General features: G+C 38.9%; 1 protein-coding gene across 1 annotated transcript in view; it reads left to right on the top strand.

The window, feature by feature from the left end:
- Window positions 1-16,752, top strand: part of LOC131266292 (neural-cadherin-like) — a 97,343-nt gene that overhangs the window by 59,872 nt on the left and 20,719 nt on the right. The gene's annotated exons all lie outside the window — the stretch shown is intronic.

A 16,752-nucleotide genomic window follows, 5' to 3' on the forward strand; every position in this document is an offset into this window, starting at 1 on the left:
CATCATGGTTTCATTCAATTTTAAGCCCTCTTCAATGGGTACTTAACTTCCAGTGAAATGTAGTGTTCAATTTTGAGCTCCGAATGTGAGTCGCTCTGCTGACTATCCATAGAAACCACTTGAGAAGCAGAATCTTTGTACAAGCTGACATCAAATGGAGTAGAGAATACAAAACCTAAACAAAAATATTTCAAACGAAAAATCAAATCGTCCACCAATTCCTACGACGCCCACGAAATCAACTAATTTTCAAAAGCCCGCCCCGAAGCTCATTTTACGCACCAAATCCTAAAAACAAACCGGAAATCATTGGTGTGGAAAGCGAAGAAGAAAATACAAACCCTCTGGTGGCTTCGAAAAGCTTCGCCTTATTGCTCTTTTTCTCTAGCTCTCTTCACTTTGCTAGAATCTTATCAATCGACGTTTATTTTCAAGCCACCCAGTGGAAGAAGTCACTGAAACCGAACACCCAAGACAAGGCGTGTCAGTGGGACGTTTTCCACCAATTTATGATCAAGCACGAAACTTTGTTGAAGAAGAAGTAAGATGGAGAGTTGGAAGAAAGAAAATGCACAAATAGAAGATTTGTCGAGGGGAAAAGTGATGGATAAACAATTCAGTACTGTACATCGGTAAAATGAAAACAAGACTCTGCTAACAATGAAATTGTTTTCACCACATCCGCTCTCGTCAATCTGCTTCCGACCACCAGTTTACTATCTTTAGCTACAATGTACACAAACGCAACGAACTCCAGACGATTGTTCGATCGATATGAGAAAAGCATCTCGATCAATATTTGGGTTTTGTTGATCAACATCTCAAGTATTGTGTTCAAAATATGGTGATATTTTCTAATAATTTAATAACAATCTCCAAAGAGTACTCTCCATTAAATGTAAGTATGGTAATGCTTGCTTGCTTCACGTTTGAAAATAATTAAAACAAGTCTCTCTTAATCATTCAATTTGTAATACGTTTTGAAAATACATCGATTGCTGTAACGTTTCTCAGGGGACATCAATACCCGCAGTCGATTCCCTAGTCCTATGATTTTGATCTATTCAAAATTTGAATACTCCTCTAAAGTCCATTTTTCGATCTCGTGTTATTGAAATGTTCCATAAATAAACGAAAAGAACACCAGTTTTTAGCCCCTACCGCATTGTTAAACCCGATTTGTACCAGTCAGGCAAACAAAGTCAAAGTGTTGTCCGAAGATTTACGTCCACCGAACGCGAAAGCTAGATCGAATGATAAACTACCCTCTAATTGAGCCCGAACTACACGGACCTTCAGCTGGCACGTTTCGCCTATAATACAAGCATGTCGGCAGGCGGAACCAATTCGTTTTTCTTCATTAGCCGCTAAGCCGTGCCGGAATGGATCCAATGCTTGCCATTATCCATCGTGCCTACCCCGTTCTGAAGCGGGGATGAAATTCCACCCAATCCGGATAAACAGCCAAGCGTCGAGTAACGAAACTAACACCACGTGTTAAATGAAGCCAGGAAAATGGATCGTTTCCGTTATCCCAATGGGCAGCAGCAGCTGCTCGGTATCATCGCCCAACTCTCCGATGTTTGATCCTTGGGCTTGGTGAGCGTCAGGGACGGACCATCCGTTGGTGTACGGAGAATAGTTTCAGTCGGCCCGGAATTTGCACCCCACCATAAATTAGTAACCGTGTTGCTAATCCTTCTTGATGACGACCTAATCAATTAACAGCACGCTTTCCATGCCATGGACCAACATGCAAACGGAATGCCACTTCTGCGTGTTGTACCAATTGAATGCTTTGCCTGGCAGAGGGTTTTATCGGACGAAAAGGATTGAGTTTTCGTTCCCTCGTTTTACCGTCAGCCATCGGTTAGGAAAACTGTAGCCAGCCAAGCGCTATTTCTTCAACTTTCTCCGAGCAACCAATTAGGGAAGTAGAAAAACACGGATTATCAGATAAACCTAGCAGCTGACGGAAATTGACCGTGATGCACGCGAGGATCAAGCAGTTCTACTTGCTTCTGGTGAGCTTTGAACTACACACGCGAAAATTTTGTATCGTGACGAATGGTTATGTTTCCATCACATCTACTTACTTTTTGCTAGATTTCGTTCGCAGTCAACCAGTTCGTAGTAAGCCAAGCTTTTGTTTCCTCAATTGCCTTCTTAGCGTCTCAGACCTTAATGCAATTAAACCAAAATCAATTTCAATAACAGTTTTGACGGTCGCGGGATGTTGCGGGCTGCTTGTTTGTTGTGTTGGCAATATTTACCGATCAAACACATGCATTACCATGTTTATGATTCACCCTTGTCTATCTTTCTCTCACGCAGCTCTATCTGATAAAATCAAAATGGCTGTAAAATATATTGCAACGAAAACAAGTTAGCCCATATATGGTTAGGTTTGCTGAAGAACCTAAATTGTTAAGCTTGCTGAAAAAAGCTCTTAAAGATAAATTACAATGAAACCGCAAACATCACTCCACTGCATGCTACCGTGACACCCGCAAGATAAATAGTATCCTTGGCACCGAAACATTGACCCCAATTACTTTTAATATTCCCAACGTCATGTTCATCGTAAGGTGGTGACATGAACCATTTCTCAATCCAACGCTTTGTGTTGTAAGGAGAAAAATGTTTTATCAAGAATAAAAGAAAAACAAAACTGTAGCAGGAATTTGTATTCCACATCACTGGGAGATTCATTTTAGTTTTTTCTTCCTTAGAACGCAAACCATTTGTAAATACTTATAACGCTTACTGCTTTATTATTTTCGGTTTCTGCTTTATAAATATCATCTAAAACGTAACAACAACAACAACAAAAAAACATTTAAAGCAGGGAGTTAATATTACACAACGAAGAAATGTCCGGAAAACAAACACACCGACCAGTTTGAATCTTTTCTCTGGAAACTTTTATGATTCTATTGGTTCTGTCACCTTGAGAAGAAACAAAGAAAATAATGCCAAGACCACAAACAAATTTACCGACCAAAGCGTGAAACTGACTGCGATAGTTGTGTCAAATACAAAGCGGTTCGTTTCCCGTCCTGCTTCAGTGGTTCCTCCCTAGACGCTAGTTAGAAGTGACGGGGCACGGGAGAACAAATGAAATATAACTGATTTATTACCATGAGTTTTTACGACAACAGTGAATGAAAACGAATGAGCCATGGCTTGTGAAATAAATACTCAAGCGTACTTCCAAGAACCCCGAGAACGAACAACATCGGTCGAAAGGAAAATGGAGACGCCACGAAAGTGGCAAATATGGCGCATAGAGAACAGAGCAAAGTGTAAAATGAAAAACTGGTGCAAAATGGTAGATACCTAAAACTGACAGTAAGGATGCCTCCTCCGTTGGCCAGAACATAAAATGAAAAAACTTCTTCGCTTCTTCGCACTATGACGCACCTCTCGCCATCTTCACTGACTCATGCGAGCGTATACATTTGCGTTAAAACTGAAATACGATTTAATGCCATAAATAATGATTTCTGATAAATAAACAATAAAGTTTCGACGTTCAAGCGACAGACAAAGTGAAAATATAGCAGCGTGGTGTCATATTTTAAAAGCTCCCTTTCGGAAAACACCGCGTCACGTTTCATTTTAATGGAACATTGTGTTGCTGGTTGATCAGGACAGCTTGAAGAAAAAGTAACACTCTCTAGAATGGGCCGGCAATAAGTTCTCGTTTCCCTTTGCCTTCCTTCCTTCCGAACAAAAACTCCCGGAAGTTGGCAAACAATCATTATTAATGACCATGAAGAAGCAGAAGAAACGATAAAGATACAATAAAGGAACGAAGAAAAATAAAATGTTCACACGTAGACTTTGGCTTGAAACGTGATGATTTACGCACCTAATTACGAACGAGCGGAAACATACCACCACTGTCTGGAAACCCAGAAAAAGGATATGTTTTATGGTGTTTCGACGCACATTCGGCTTCGATTGATTACTGCCTCCACAGACCACCATCACCTGCCTTCCGGATTGAACTTACAAAATCGGATTTGGGGGGCACCTTTTTGTCTAGAGTAAATTATCGCTCAAGCGTTTTTTTCCAGAGAAAGATATTTTGAATGAATGTGAGCTACCAGAACGATTCGTTTCATCGGCAACATTCGTGACCATAACGATTGACTTTCGCATGCGCCCTAATGAATGTACCGGATTCCTTCGGTCAATCTTTTTCAATCAAGCGTTGCTAACGATTTTCCGACCTGTCACGCACGCTATCTGCTTACTGTCTTCCATTGTTATTAATGGTTCATTAGGGGTGATTTGTGGTGTGGTCGATCCATATTGTCGGAAATCCTATGTTTCCTAGCATGTGTAGAAGAGGAACTGCTTGTAATCGACTTTAAGCTTCCTTTGATGGTGCATTAAATTGAATAGAAAAGAATTCCAAAATAATTAATTTTAATGTTTACCCTACTTTAACTACTTTTTAAAAATAAAAGAAAGCTATAGAAACAAACGATAAGTATGTCTTGTTATGAGTGGCTATTATCTGTATAGGCTTCAACGATTAATTTACTATGCCAATGATCATTTCAAAATTTCACATTTTATTTTGCACTCCTATATTTCTGTTCTTCATTCAATAAAGCAAACCCTCTTGTAGATACTTCCGCGTGTAATTCCACGTCATACCACCACCACCACGCACCAATAAGCCTAAAATACGATAAGCCTCTCCCAACAAGCGCAAAACAAAAGCATTTTCCACACCGAAGCTTGATTCTTTCAAGCGTGAGCCAAAAATCTCAACGAACAGTAATTGCCCAATTAATCTCAGGACGATCCTTTTTTCCCTCCTTTCCCATATGTTTCGCTTTGATTTCCTGTTAATAATGACGGTTCAATGATTCGATACATTTTTCTTCCGTGCTACCTAATTTTCCCGTTACTTTGAAAACGCCAAGGGTTTTCATTAATTCGTAACGAAGTGCACAAGTAATGGACCCCCATTAGAAAGTGTGTGCCTGAGATAAAAGAAATTTTTTATCTTTTTCTTCTTTCCGTCTCCGAGTATCGGGCAAATGTGTGAAAGTTACAACTTGATACAATGTTTACCTGGTTACCGCATATTGAAATTCAAGTACTTTCAGGAATATGTACCATTGCACTCATGCAAAAATGTCCATGTACGCATAATGTAAACCTCCCACATGACTCAAATAAAACAAAATTCATTGCTTAGATTCGTTTATGGATCTGAAAATGTAACGCAGGCAGAAGCAACCATTTTCCCTAGCAACCGAAATTCAATCCCATCATATTTTTTCAACCACGTTCTCATGCTTTTTGAGGAGCAGATTTTCTTGACGCTTTGAAACTAGAAATAGAAGGATATTTTATGTTTTATGTATGACCTTGCCATCCTACGCTTGCACCGTTAAGAGTGAAGTAAGAGATTTCGTTCCTCTAGAAATGTTTTATTCAGCTAGCATAAAAGTAAAAGTCACGTTCCAAATGAAACATTGCCTTATAAAAAGGAAGCAAAAGGCGGTTTTTAAAAGGTTCCATTATTTTTAAATGTTTCAGAGTGACCAAAAACACTATTCACTGTATGCCTGTCTCGATTTAGCGTTTCTTAGGCAGCTCATTTAGGGGAAGTATACAAGCATAAGGAAATCTTTTAAGGGATTAAATTAATTAATTTATTTGAAAGAGAAAAACTTGTTTTCTCCTTGCAAATATTGAGATAAAACAAGTTGGACACACCTGTCGAAAACAAAAATATAATTTATACTTTATTGGGACTTTTTTACATATGCTTTTGCGGATAGCTGAGGATTAAATAAAAGGTTAGATGTTTCATAATTGAACAAAACACTTTCAGTTTTTCACACCAAAGCTTACGTACGTTCAATATCACAAACATATTCCAACCTTTTACTTAACTGTGTCAAACAAACCGACAAGAAAACAAGGCGCCTCCATAAATCTGTCACAATTGTTCGTCGTCTTTGCAAACGGAAGTGTCCATCCGATGGAGGCGCCCAGTTGCTCACTGATCCGTGTGCACTGAATGACCTCATCGCTTCTCTGCCAGGGCTCATCGTTCGCAATCGGTAGACAATTTTCGAACACACATAAAAGTTAGCGAAAGGACGAACTGAAGAAGGATAAAACTTCAAACAAATTCATGGATAAACGAGCAGTCATGGCAATCGCAATGGGTAATGCAAACACCCGGCGCCGAACGGTTCAAACAAGCAAGGGCATGAAAAATGGACGTCAGTGAAATGAATCTTGTGTCCGAGATATGCAAACGCCACCAACGACTGACCAATGGCTAGCTGTCCGGCTGTAGTTTCGTCTTTTGCTGTACCCTGGCGATTCCGAGTTTTTCTTTTTGCTTTTCCCGGTTTTCATCATGCACGCTTCCCTACGCGATGTTGTGTGTGGCCAGGCGTGGCGTATTATTTCCGGATTTATCGTTATCACAAAACTTTTCAATACCAGACATTTTACTGCTGAGCGTACATTTCAACGACATGGGCTGGGATCCGCTTGCTTCAGACGGTTCATCCTCCTTTATCTAGCGTATGGAAGACGCATAGTGCAAGGGCAATTCTTACATGGGAGGCAAAGCTTTGCAATGAGCAGCGGTGGGAAGCCAAAAAAGGGTATTCTCCATGAATTCAAGTCTTATCAAGATCGAAATCAAAGTATGAATAATTCATCACGCCATATTATTCGCCAAGCAAAGCAAATTCGATTTTGCTCCTTTTTCGTTCGCGTCCGACCCGAGCGCTTGCGCCTTGACTGAACCTACCAAGAGAAGGTCATTGGTTTGCAAAAAATTTGGTTACGTATTTTCTTTAAATCTGATATTCTTACTACACACGTTTTATTTGTTAGGTTACTCTAATGTGCTTTAATCCTTCCATTTGAAAGATTATTAAATTTATCTCAATTCCTCTCTATCAGCACGATAAGTGTTGCATATTTTCAACACCAAATAACGTGTTTAGTTTTCCAGTGGCTGATAGAACTTCATACATTATGGAAATATATTTAACTACAGCATTTGATGAAAATGGTTTCTATATCAGATGTATATCAAAATCAATACAATTATCTCTTAATTTGAACAGTCACGTAAAATTACATAGAAAGATTTGTTATGATTTTCAGCATATTCTACTCATTGAAATGTAAGTAAGCTTATTTGACAACAACTTTGACTTCCATACTTACTTTCCTAAAAACCATTATGCCAAATGGAAACAGTTTCAAACGGTTACTGAAAACATATATCCAACTTTTGCTTTTATGTTTGTTCAAACGGTATTGATTGCTTGTTTATGCTCGTTCAATTGTATGAATAAAATATACTATAAAGTAGAATTACAACTGAAACATACCATAGAGTAGATAAACAATACCAACCATACGAACGATTACTAGTACAGCTTCCTGCCTTCACTCTAAATCTTTGTACGTGTATTGTGAAGCGAACCGACCCAACCGAATGCATGCAGTTCAAGCGTTTTTCGAAGAATGCTGCAATCGGTGCAAACATAAATTCTTCATAAAAGACAGAACCGATTGGACGATGTTGCCGGTACAGCGAGAACAATATCATACGCTTAAAGATATTGAAAATCGGAGCAACCATGCTTCTTCGTAACATGAAACCAGGCACCGAATTGGCATCTGCGCCATTCCACTTGGCTTGGTTCACCGAATGATGGTGTGCTCTTGTGGTCGTCCTCAAAGATTCTGAGCTTGTGTTGATATTTACATCTTTATTGCAACGTGAGATGGATGTTTAAATTGATATCTGGTTCCACGAGAGATGTGACGGTTTCGAATCCGACCCTAAAGCTTTATTTGTTTTGGAGGATTAATAGCATTTTGTAAGAAAACAGGACTAGGATCTGTATTGAGCGCACATTATTGTGCCAAAAACAATCTAAACTTCTACATCAATGATATGGTTGAAGATTGTATTAAAGATTAGAAACATTATGGGTTGGTTATCATTCATTGAAACAATTTAAAATCAATTCTATATTCAACGTACTATAAAAATAATGTTTTCAATTTCTTTCTATTAAGGCGTTTTATGATAATGGCTTGGGGGCTTTGGTAAAGTATGCAATATCTTTCTTCAACAACCTTTAACACCTTATTATTGATAAATGAACCAGTAGAAAATATGTACATTGTTAAGCATTGAAAAAGAACGAGCAGCTTCCAAAAACATCGATCAGACAAGCAGAGCGATAAATATCATAAATACGGCCGAAATTTATTGTTCTTTGAATTTTACCTTCCGTCATACTGTTCCCGAATTAAAAACGACTTATTCTTACTGGGGACTTTCTTCTTCACTTCACTTCCATCGTGGGTGCGAAACAATTAAAAAGCTGTCAAACGTGTTCCATGTTTAAGTTGGTGAGCCTATGTTGAGAGGCCTACCTGTACCTGTAGAACTTTTTCTTTCACTTTTCTCATGAATACTCACAACAAACGATGGGGTAGAGAGGATGGAGGCACACAGTGACATTAAAAATAACATTCAATTTTCAACGTTTTCCGAGCGCGCTATACTTGTCAACGTTTTTACGGCGCGCTTTTACGATTATGTCCATATTAAATTATACTATAACAAAGCCATCTGGGAAAACAGTTTCATGGTAGGCCCCGAACCAAACAAGTTTTTAATAAAAGACCCTAGCATTTAATTTTAAGGATACTGCACCAACCATTGAGACAACCACGTGGCAGTTGAGGACAATCTCTTAAGCTCTACCAAAGTTAAAACTGCCACGGGATACCTCGAATTTCTGATTGCTTTACTTCGCCAATCTACGGCCATAAAATAACGCGCTCCAACATTGTGCTCCACTTTTCGCTCTTCAGGAAAATAATGAATACGGTCCACAACTTGTATATGCTCATTAATCATTCTATTTTTCCAAATTATCATTCCTCGGAGTCGAACCGAAGGAGACTTATCGAGAACTCACCTTCATCATTCAACCATCGGCCCCCGGGGGTCAACATGCCAAACAATCAAACAAACAACGCCACCTTTCTTGGAACTCTCTGCTCAGTAGAGTAGAAAAATAATAAGTTACACAAATAAGGGTTCCGTAACAAACGCTGCAGCCCGTAAGCGAAGAGCAGTATCGTTTTAAACAGGACCTAAACTCTGCGAACCACGCAGAGCCATCGGGCCAAAGTTGGGCTAAGGGTGGCAGGTTTCAGGTTGGTCGAAGAAAAGTTAAGTTATTTTGACATGTATCTACCTTTCGGGAGTATTGAAACCTCCGGCACAGACCTTTTCCGGTGAAGGGGATTTGCAACCGGAGCCATTACGCAAATAATTCGCAAATGTTTTCCAATAACGAATACAGAAAAACTTTCACCCCCAGCCGGGCTGTAAGTCACGAACTTCGGCTTTGGCACTCTGGTCAATATGGAAGGAGCGCGAGATGGAAAAGGTTTTTAGGCTTTTCAAGGGCTTTGCGTCTTGTGGGAATTGTATAGCAAAAATCGATGTGAACACAGCCTCCATGATAGAGCGAATCGAGCTCAACAGGGATGAGGAAGAGGAGAAGGGAAAAATCAATTGCAAATCAACCGTTGTCAGAGGCAAATTTATTGCTCCACTGTGCGACCCATAGCAGGATTCCGATTTCGGTTTGGACTTGAGCGGATCAGCGTTTGTTGAGGCGAATGGTAAATTGATCGGATCCTTCTCGGTTTCTTGAACACCGGATGGCCCATAATCCTTCGTCAACACGCTAGGCACACAGCTTTATACAAAATTGAGAAGGAGAGGTAAGGAGGGCCCATCTGGTTGTGGGAGCGTCCGGCACTATTTCGTCCGATCGGTAGGACGATAATTAATTTAGAAGCTTGCACACTCACCACGCTCCATTCACACCAAGAAAATAGATGCTGGGAGGACGGATATATCCTTGTCAGATTCCGGAATCTCACTCTGTGGCTTTTTGCTCTGCCTTTTACGTAGCTTTATGTGTCCTCGCCGTCCATTCCACGGTCCCATTGGATGCCGTTAACGCAGGGCTGAACCACAAGGTGATGAATGGAGCATATTTCGTTGACATGATGGGTTGATGGGATTCTCAGCCCCTCTTCGCAGTGCCGGTTCCGTCATCCCTCTAAGTGAGTCCTTGGAGATGGAGAAGAAACTACTGATACTCCCGAAAACGAATGACAAAAGGAGACCCTTCTAGGATGGCTCTAATCTGAACCACCTGATCCCTATTTTCGTGATGAAAGGTGATAAATTGCCGACAAAAGATCAGCAGACTAAAGTGGAAAAAGCGACAGGTATCTGCACCTAATTAATGTGATAAGAAAGCATAATCTAAAGGCATTTTGACCTCAATGGAACCTCTGTTAATTAAATATCTTCTTTGTCCAATGTGCAGACGAACGAAACAGTTACATTTTACTATCATAGAGAAGTGCGTCTGTAAAAAGCAGAATAAATAATTTAATTTAATTTAATTTAGCCAATTAACAACCATCACAAGAGCAATTCCTTAAACATTGGTTTCTCTTTTATCACGAAATCATTCTTTTCCGAATTCTAATTTGTATTATACCTCGGTTTTCAATTGAAAAAACTATGGAAAATTTGTAAAACATGTTTATGGCGGAACTTTCTTACAAATTGCAATAAAAACACGCAAGATGACGTACCGTATGAGCACGCCGTGGATGAGATGGAAAACCGCCGAACCGCCTGGGTCGTTTCATAACCATTAAACAGTTTATATGCTCATGTTTCACTAATAAAGGTAATCCCACCGGTATAACTATGGCATCCCCTATGTTTCTTCTCTTCGAGCTACCCTGGTAGGTAAAATGAAGTTAATTGAGGTGTCGTTTTACTTCCCGTTGTGCCACGGATGGTTGTGCAGTAAAAGTGCAGATTTGACTGCCGCAGTTGCGCCTCAATTAAAATAAACGGCTCATCATTGTCACGCTCCTCACTAATACTAACACGTTCCCAACATGCACGAACCACAAGTATGGATTCAAAGGATTTGCGGGAGGCAGAGTGGGTAGAATAAAATCAACAAAGCGTGGAAGTTTTGGTTCCGTGTTGGCCATGAAACAAAAACATATCGGCACGTAGCAACCATTTCCGGGAAAGTAGCTCGTTCGGGGCAATCCGAGGGTTGCAAAAGTTTTCCGATTTAACACGTTCTCGGAAATAAATGTTATATAACAATGTAGTAGGATGTTCCCACTCTGTGTGCTCGTTTCACACGTATCGTAGGAACAATTGTAATGAGAGCTTTTGTTTCCAGTTAAATCTTGCTTGTTCTATTCCTCGAACTACCCTAACAATTACTGGTCTATCAATCAGGTTCAAAGATAAATCATATTGAACTTTGATGCTACCTCTTTTAGCCTTGGATCGAAGCGGAGATTATCTCACGTGAAACTAATTTTCCATCAATTTGAACCTTTCCCAGAACGGATTTGATCACTTCGTTCCATATTAAGTGTCATTCGCAATCAGTATCTTGCACATGAGTCCACCAAATCTATCCTCCCATGCTATAATTTTTTCTCCATTCATTTTCCGGTACATAATGCAAGCCAACAAAACTGACACCTATTTTTTATTGCAAATATCATAACATCAGAACACGTTCATCCGCCAGTGATTAGTAGTTGCATTCAATGTATTGCGTCATCTCACAATCACACGGGCAAAAGACAGATAAGAAAAATCGTTCTCATAAATGGGGTCCTCCAAGAGAACTTTCTGCAAAAATGTAAAAAAGGTTGAAAAAATACGATCGCATAAAAAATCACTCAAAAGTCTTGCACAATGAATTTGAATTTCTTTTGCCTTTCAGTTCTTCTGACAATCCAGCAGGCTCCTTGCGGAAATGACCACTAAAATAGAAGATTTTTGTCATCCATGGTTTTGCAGTGGGCTTTGCTTCTTCGCCTTCATATTGCCAATCACACCCACTAGCAAGCCCATAGATCCCATAAGATGCGCAAAAAAACTGTAAATGACAAAAGTTGCTTCATGTTTCAATTTTTTTGGCTGGTGATACCGATTATATTTTCGTTGCAAATTTGGTTTTCTACTCTGTGCGGAATGGCGTTGAACTGCCTGACGGCGAAAAGAAATGGTTAGCTCCAGTGAATGAGGAAAATCTAATGCCAGCTCTGTCCTTCTTGGTGCTATACAATGGTGCTCTGAAAAACTTGGTACAAGCATATTTAGAGAAGTAAAAAACAAAACCTAAACAATTACATAACATTAATGGAATGTCATTAATGTCATTAATGATTGTAAAATTAAAAGAGAGTTTAATAATATTCACAATTTTTTGCCGTCGAACATTAGGCAAATATTTTGTTCATTTCCTTCATTTTTTGTTGCTTTAATCTATCATCTATTTTTTACGATCTTCATTCTATTAAACATAGCTTCTTCGAAGGCATCTGTTCGCTGTACTTTCAAAGACATCACGTTGTGGATGTTTTCTAAATTGAAAGCCGTTGAAGTGTTTTCGTTTTTCTCCTTCATTAAAAAATAACTTCCCCCTACCCGGGAGAAGTGATTATAGTAAGTTGACTTGCACGGTTCCACGTGATGCTGTCCTTTGCTCGTGTACAGTAGAATGTTTTCCACGGCTACCCTTTTTAACGCTCCCTATTTCAAATAAGATAGAGGAATCAATTCGAGTATGACTCGAAGGTGATGTGTTCCATCAATCATGTGCTCGTCTAAGTTTGAGACGTGAACGAAATAGTTTTCAATACACGATGCGTAAATTTTGGTGCTCTTAAACTTTCCAAGAAGGTGGGTTAATCCTTAGCAGTATCCTCTTAGCTCGAAGATTCTGGCGATGAGCTGGATGCAGGGTTTGACAATCTATTTTGTTGAATTCAACGATACTATTTTGAAACATATATTATGTCAACATATGTGATTTGAAAAGAAGATAGTAAAAGAACTTTTCCACGAGAACGGTTTAAAATAAAAAAACTGTACATATATAGGGTAAGTGCACCCATAGTGGAGCTAGTACCAATAGTGGTTGTAGTGGAATAAAATCCTAGCTCTACGTCGAGATATATACAATGGAGTTATTTGTTGTTCTATGAAATGTTCTTTGATCTTCTGCGGAGTGTTCAAAAGATGAACGATGCCATTTCGTACTATAGAAGCTCCAAAATTCATATTTTCTAAACAGGTTGTCCCAACATGCTGCATTCCTTAAGAATCTATAACGAATATCATGATTTCCTTAAGGCTATAAATCACTACAAAATCATTAAAACCATATGATTTTACTACTTACATACTCTAATATAATTGATTTACACGAAGTTAGTGCATTTTAACTTAATTTTATTGTATTTTCATAGTTTTTACCATAGTGCCACTATAGGCACAAAACCCCAAGTTGTTCCTATAGTAGCCATAGATTTTTTCACAAGTATTTTTTAGTTTTATTACTGTTTTGGACAATATAATCAGGTAAATTTGGTGATTTTATTCTGTTTCTACAAAATAAACAAAGCGGAACTGGAGAGAAGGCTCAGCAAAAGAAGCAGAGGAAAGAAAAAAGAAAGCGGGCGAAGGATACGCCATAAAGCATATGCTATAGTTTTAGCTGTAATATTCAGAGCATATTTTATGAATTAAAATTGGACAAATTTCGGTAAAACAATACAGTCTTTTGAATGACAACGCATTGGTTAAGGAGTATTTTACCGTTCTGTTTGAAATATGCTTCAAAAATAAGTTATAGTCAAAATATATTCAAGTTTTTCGTACTACCACCACTATAGGAACACGATACCACAACTATAGGAACCATACCACCATAATAGGAGCAACCGACTAGGAAGAAAAATTAGCTTTTTTTCGTGTATTTTGTATGTTTTACGGTGAAAATAGATGTTTTTCAGAAGAAAAGTCATGTTTCGATCATAATTGATTCAAATATGTAGAATATTGTGTTCTTAACACTCATAAATTACACCTATTTGGTATTTACAGTACTAAGTGCACCACTATTGGAACAGTTACCCTAGTATATGGTTTATAAACTACTCGAAAATGTTATTCAATTTCGCTTGCTTTTCTAAACCATAATAAAAAGATATAAAACCGCTCCACAGTCAAAAATAAATGATTCATTGCTGTGGAATAACGTAGCATACCATTGCATCGCATTTTTCCAACACGCACAAGTCAAATGTCAGCTTCCAATGTACATTATGACAGGATTCACTATCCATCATGCCAAACTGACCGAAAACAATTCCTAGAATGAACTACGAGAACTAAAATGTTTCTGCTGAATACAAAATTGTTCCATCATACACGAGCAAGGGTTCAATTTGTCAAAAAAAAAAACAAAAAACGGATGGGCAATGAGCAACTAATTTGAAGCCAACGTTTTCCCGAATGCATCGTGCGTTTCGTTAGGTTTTGAACTTTTTCACTGTACCCATGTCACAAGAAATGCTTTATCAGAGAATGGATCTTGCTTTCCTCTTGAACTGGACCTGGATTTTGTTTCGCAGCTGTGGAATCTATTCGGTCAATGACTAGACCACCCTTTTCCATCGATTTCACGAACCACTGAAAACTTTGAAAGCACTGGACAGTCATATTTTTCAACAACCAAAGTGAATTTTGGTGTTATTTCTCGTCTACTGGTTGCGTTTGCTCCGCTAACAATGCACATTCCGGATTGTTGTTTATCACTTTTCATTCCTTTCTGGTTGAAGGTGACGTCTGTATGTTGTCAACGCGTCATTCGCTGTGTGAATTCAGAGCTCAGAATCGGATTTCAATGGCCAACGTGAGCGGATTATCCTTGTCACCACATGGGGTTTTTGCGGACTTGTGAGGACAATGTCGGTGCTTCATGGCACACTCACATTTACTTCTCATCCATCAACATGCTATACAACGCACCGTTGCTTCCCTTACCGTTGGAATTTTACCCAGAAAAAGAGAAAAAGCCTTCCCCTGTCAGGGCCATCGAAAATCGGCTTATAACGGTCTGCTGTCACATTGTCATTAATTTCGGTCAGTGGATGTGCGATTGAACTGCCACAAACCTAAAAGAAGCTTTTCCACCTTCTGGGCAAGTGAAAAAAGACTCCAAGACTCAACCAAACTCTTTCTTGCAAAGGAAAATCCTCCCAACGCATTTCCCAAGAGGAAACATAAACTGGTACGCTCCAGTAGTTTTGTTATATTTCTGTTACTGACCTTTTGCCTACAGCGTGATCTTTTCATTTGACCGAAAAGCTTACTCCCGAGTTTTGAAAAAGTGGAAGGATTTCCCATGGTACTTTTTGTATACCATCTCGGACTGGGTCTAGAATATTCTTAAAAAAAAATTAATCAAAAATAACTGAATAATTAAACTATGGCAGCGTGTTCCATTTCTAAAGCAATCAGTGGTAATTTTCTTGTTTTGTACTGTAGTTTTTATTTTCTCCGTATTTTCAATTTCATTAGGTTCGATGCACTTCCGGAATTTAATTTAACATTTTTCAATTGACTCAACTGCCTATTGAGTATAACGTGGAGGTATTATTTTAATGATGGCGTACACTTGGTAAATTTCAAATGTCGTCTTTCCGAGTAGAGTGAAAGACCTGTACGGTGATAACTCAATCAAAGTTACGCTTGCACACACCATGTAGCTGAGAGTAAAATGAATGTAGACCTGCTTAATTGGTTCCCAGTTTTGCGAGGTGAGCGCACGGTTTGGCCAGGAGAACCCTGGGGAGAAATTTAATTTTGCACGACCAGATGTAATCAACTCTAGAACCCTCGGTTTCACAGCCGTGGATTGCTGAATCATATAACTAAATTGCTGGGCACAACTAACTTTACCTTGTTGGTCCAAAGCTCCTGCGGTGACTGTACTCCATCGGTAAGCTTGTGAACACAGGTAAATAGCCACCGAAACTGGAGCTTGTCGAAAATTTGTCCAACTACATGGTACGACTAGGTGCCCCGGTTTGTTGCCGACATGAGCGGTAATTGAGTGAGTTGGTAATTGTTACAACCATTCCATTCGGAGTGCAAAAACTGCTACCCGTTGCAATGCATTGGGGCTACATTTGAGCCGATACCGTTCCTGAAAACTGAAAACCACCAGGCGCCTCCATTATTTGTCGGTCATGGTGCGCCACCACTCGATTGTCGAAAAATTATGGAATACGGGACAAAAGTGACCGATACGACCACTTTAGCGTGGATAGTAATTCATGAAAATTTATGTTAATAAATCTAATAAACCGACGCGTGCGTTCACGCCGCTGATAAATGATACATTTCTTGGAAGTGAAGCGACGAGTTTCATGTGACAATCCGTATGAAAAATGGATTACCAACCAGATTTGCACGTCCATTATTTAAAGTCATTTACTCTTATGAAAACGATTATGAGTATTTTTTACAACGACGTATTTAATTGGTGTTCCAAAGCCATTAAATTATGAAGTGCTTTAAATTTAATATTGAAACAGCTATAAAGTCCTAAAAAGTATAATCAGTCGTAACAAAATTAACACTTTGCCTGTTTTTGATTATTTGTTTGCAAATTTACATGAATCTTTGTCTACTTGTAGGAGTCGGGCTAAATGAAACAATAACATTTAATGTTTGACGTCTCCCATAATGGACCAACTTTTAAATTCCGAAACTAATTTTAATTCATGTGTAGATAA

Source organism: Anopheles coustani, chromosome 2 (genome assembly GCF_943734705.1).
Source record: "Anopheles coustani chromosome 2, idAnoCousDA_361_x.2, whole genome shotgun sequence".
Taxonomy (NCBI): Eukaryota; Metazoa; Arthropoda; class Insecta; order Diptera; family Culicidae; genus Anopheles; species Anopheles coustani.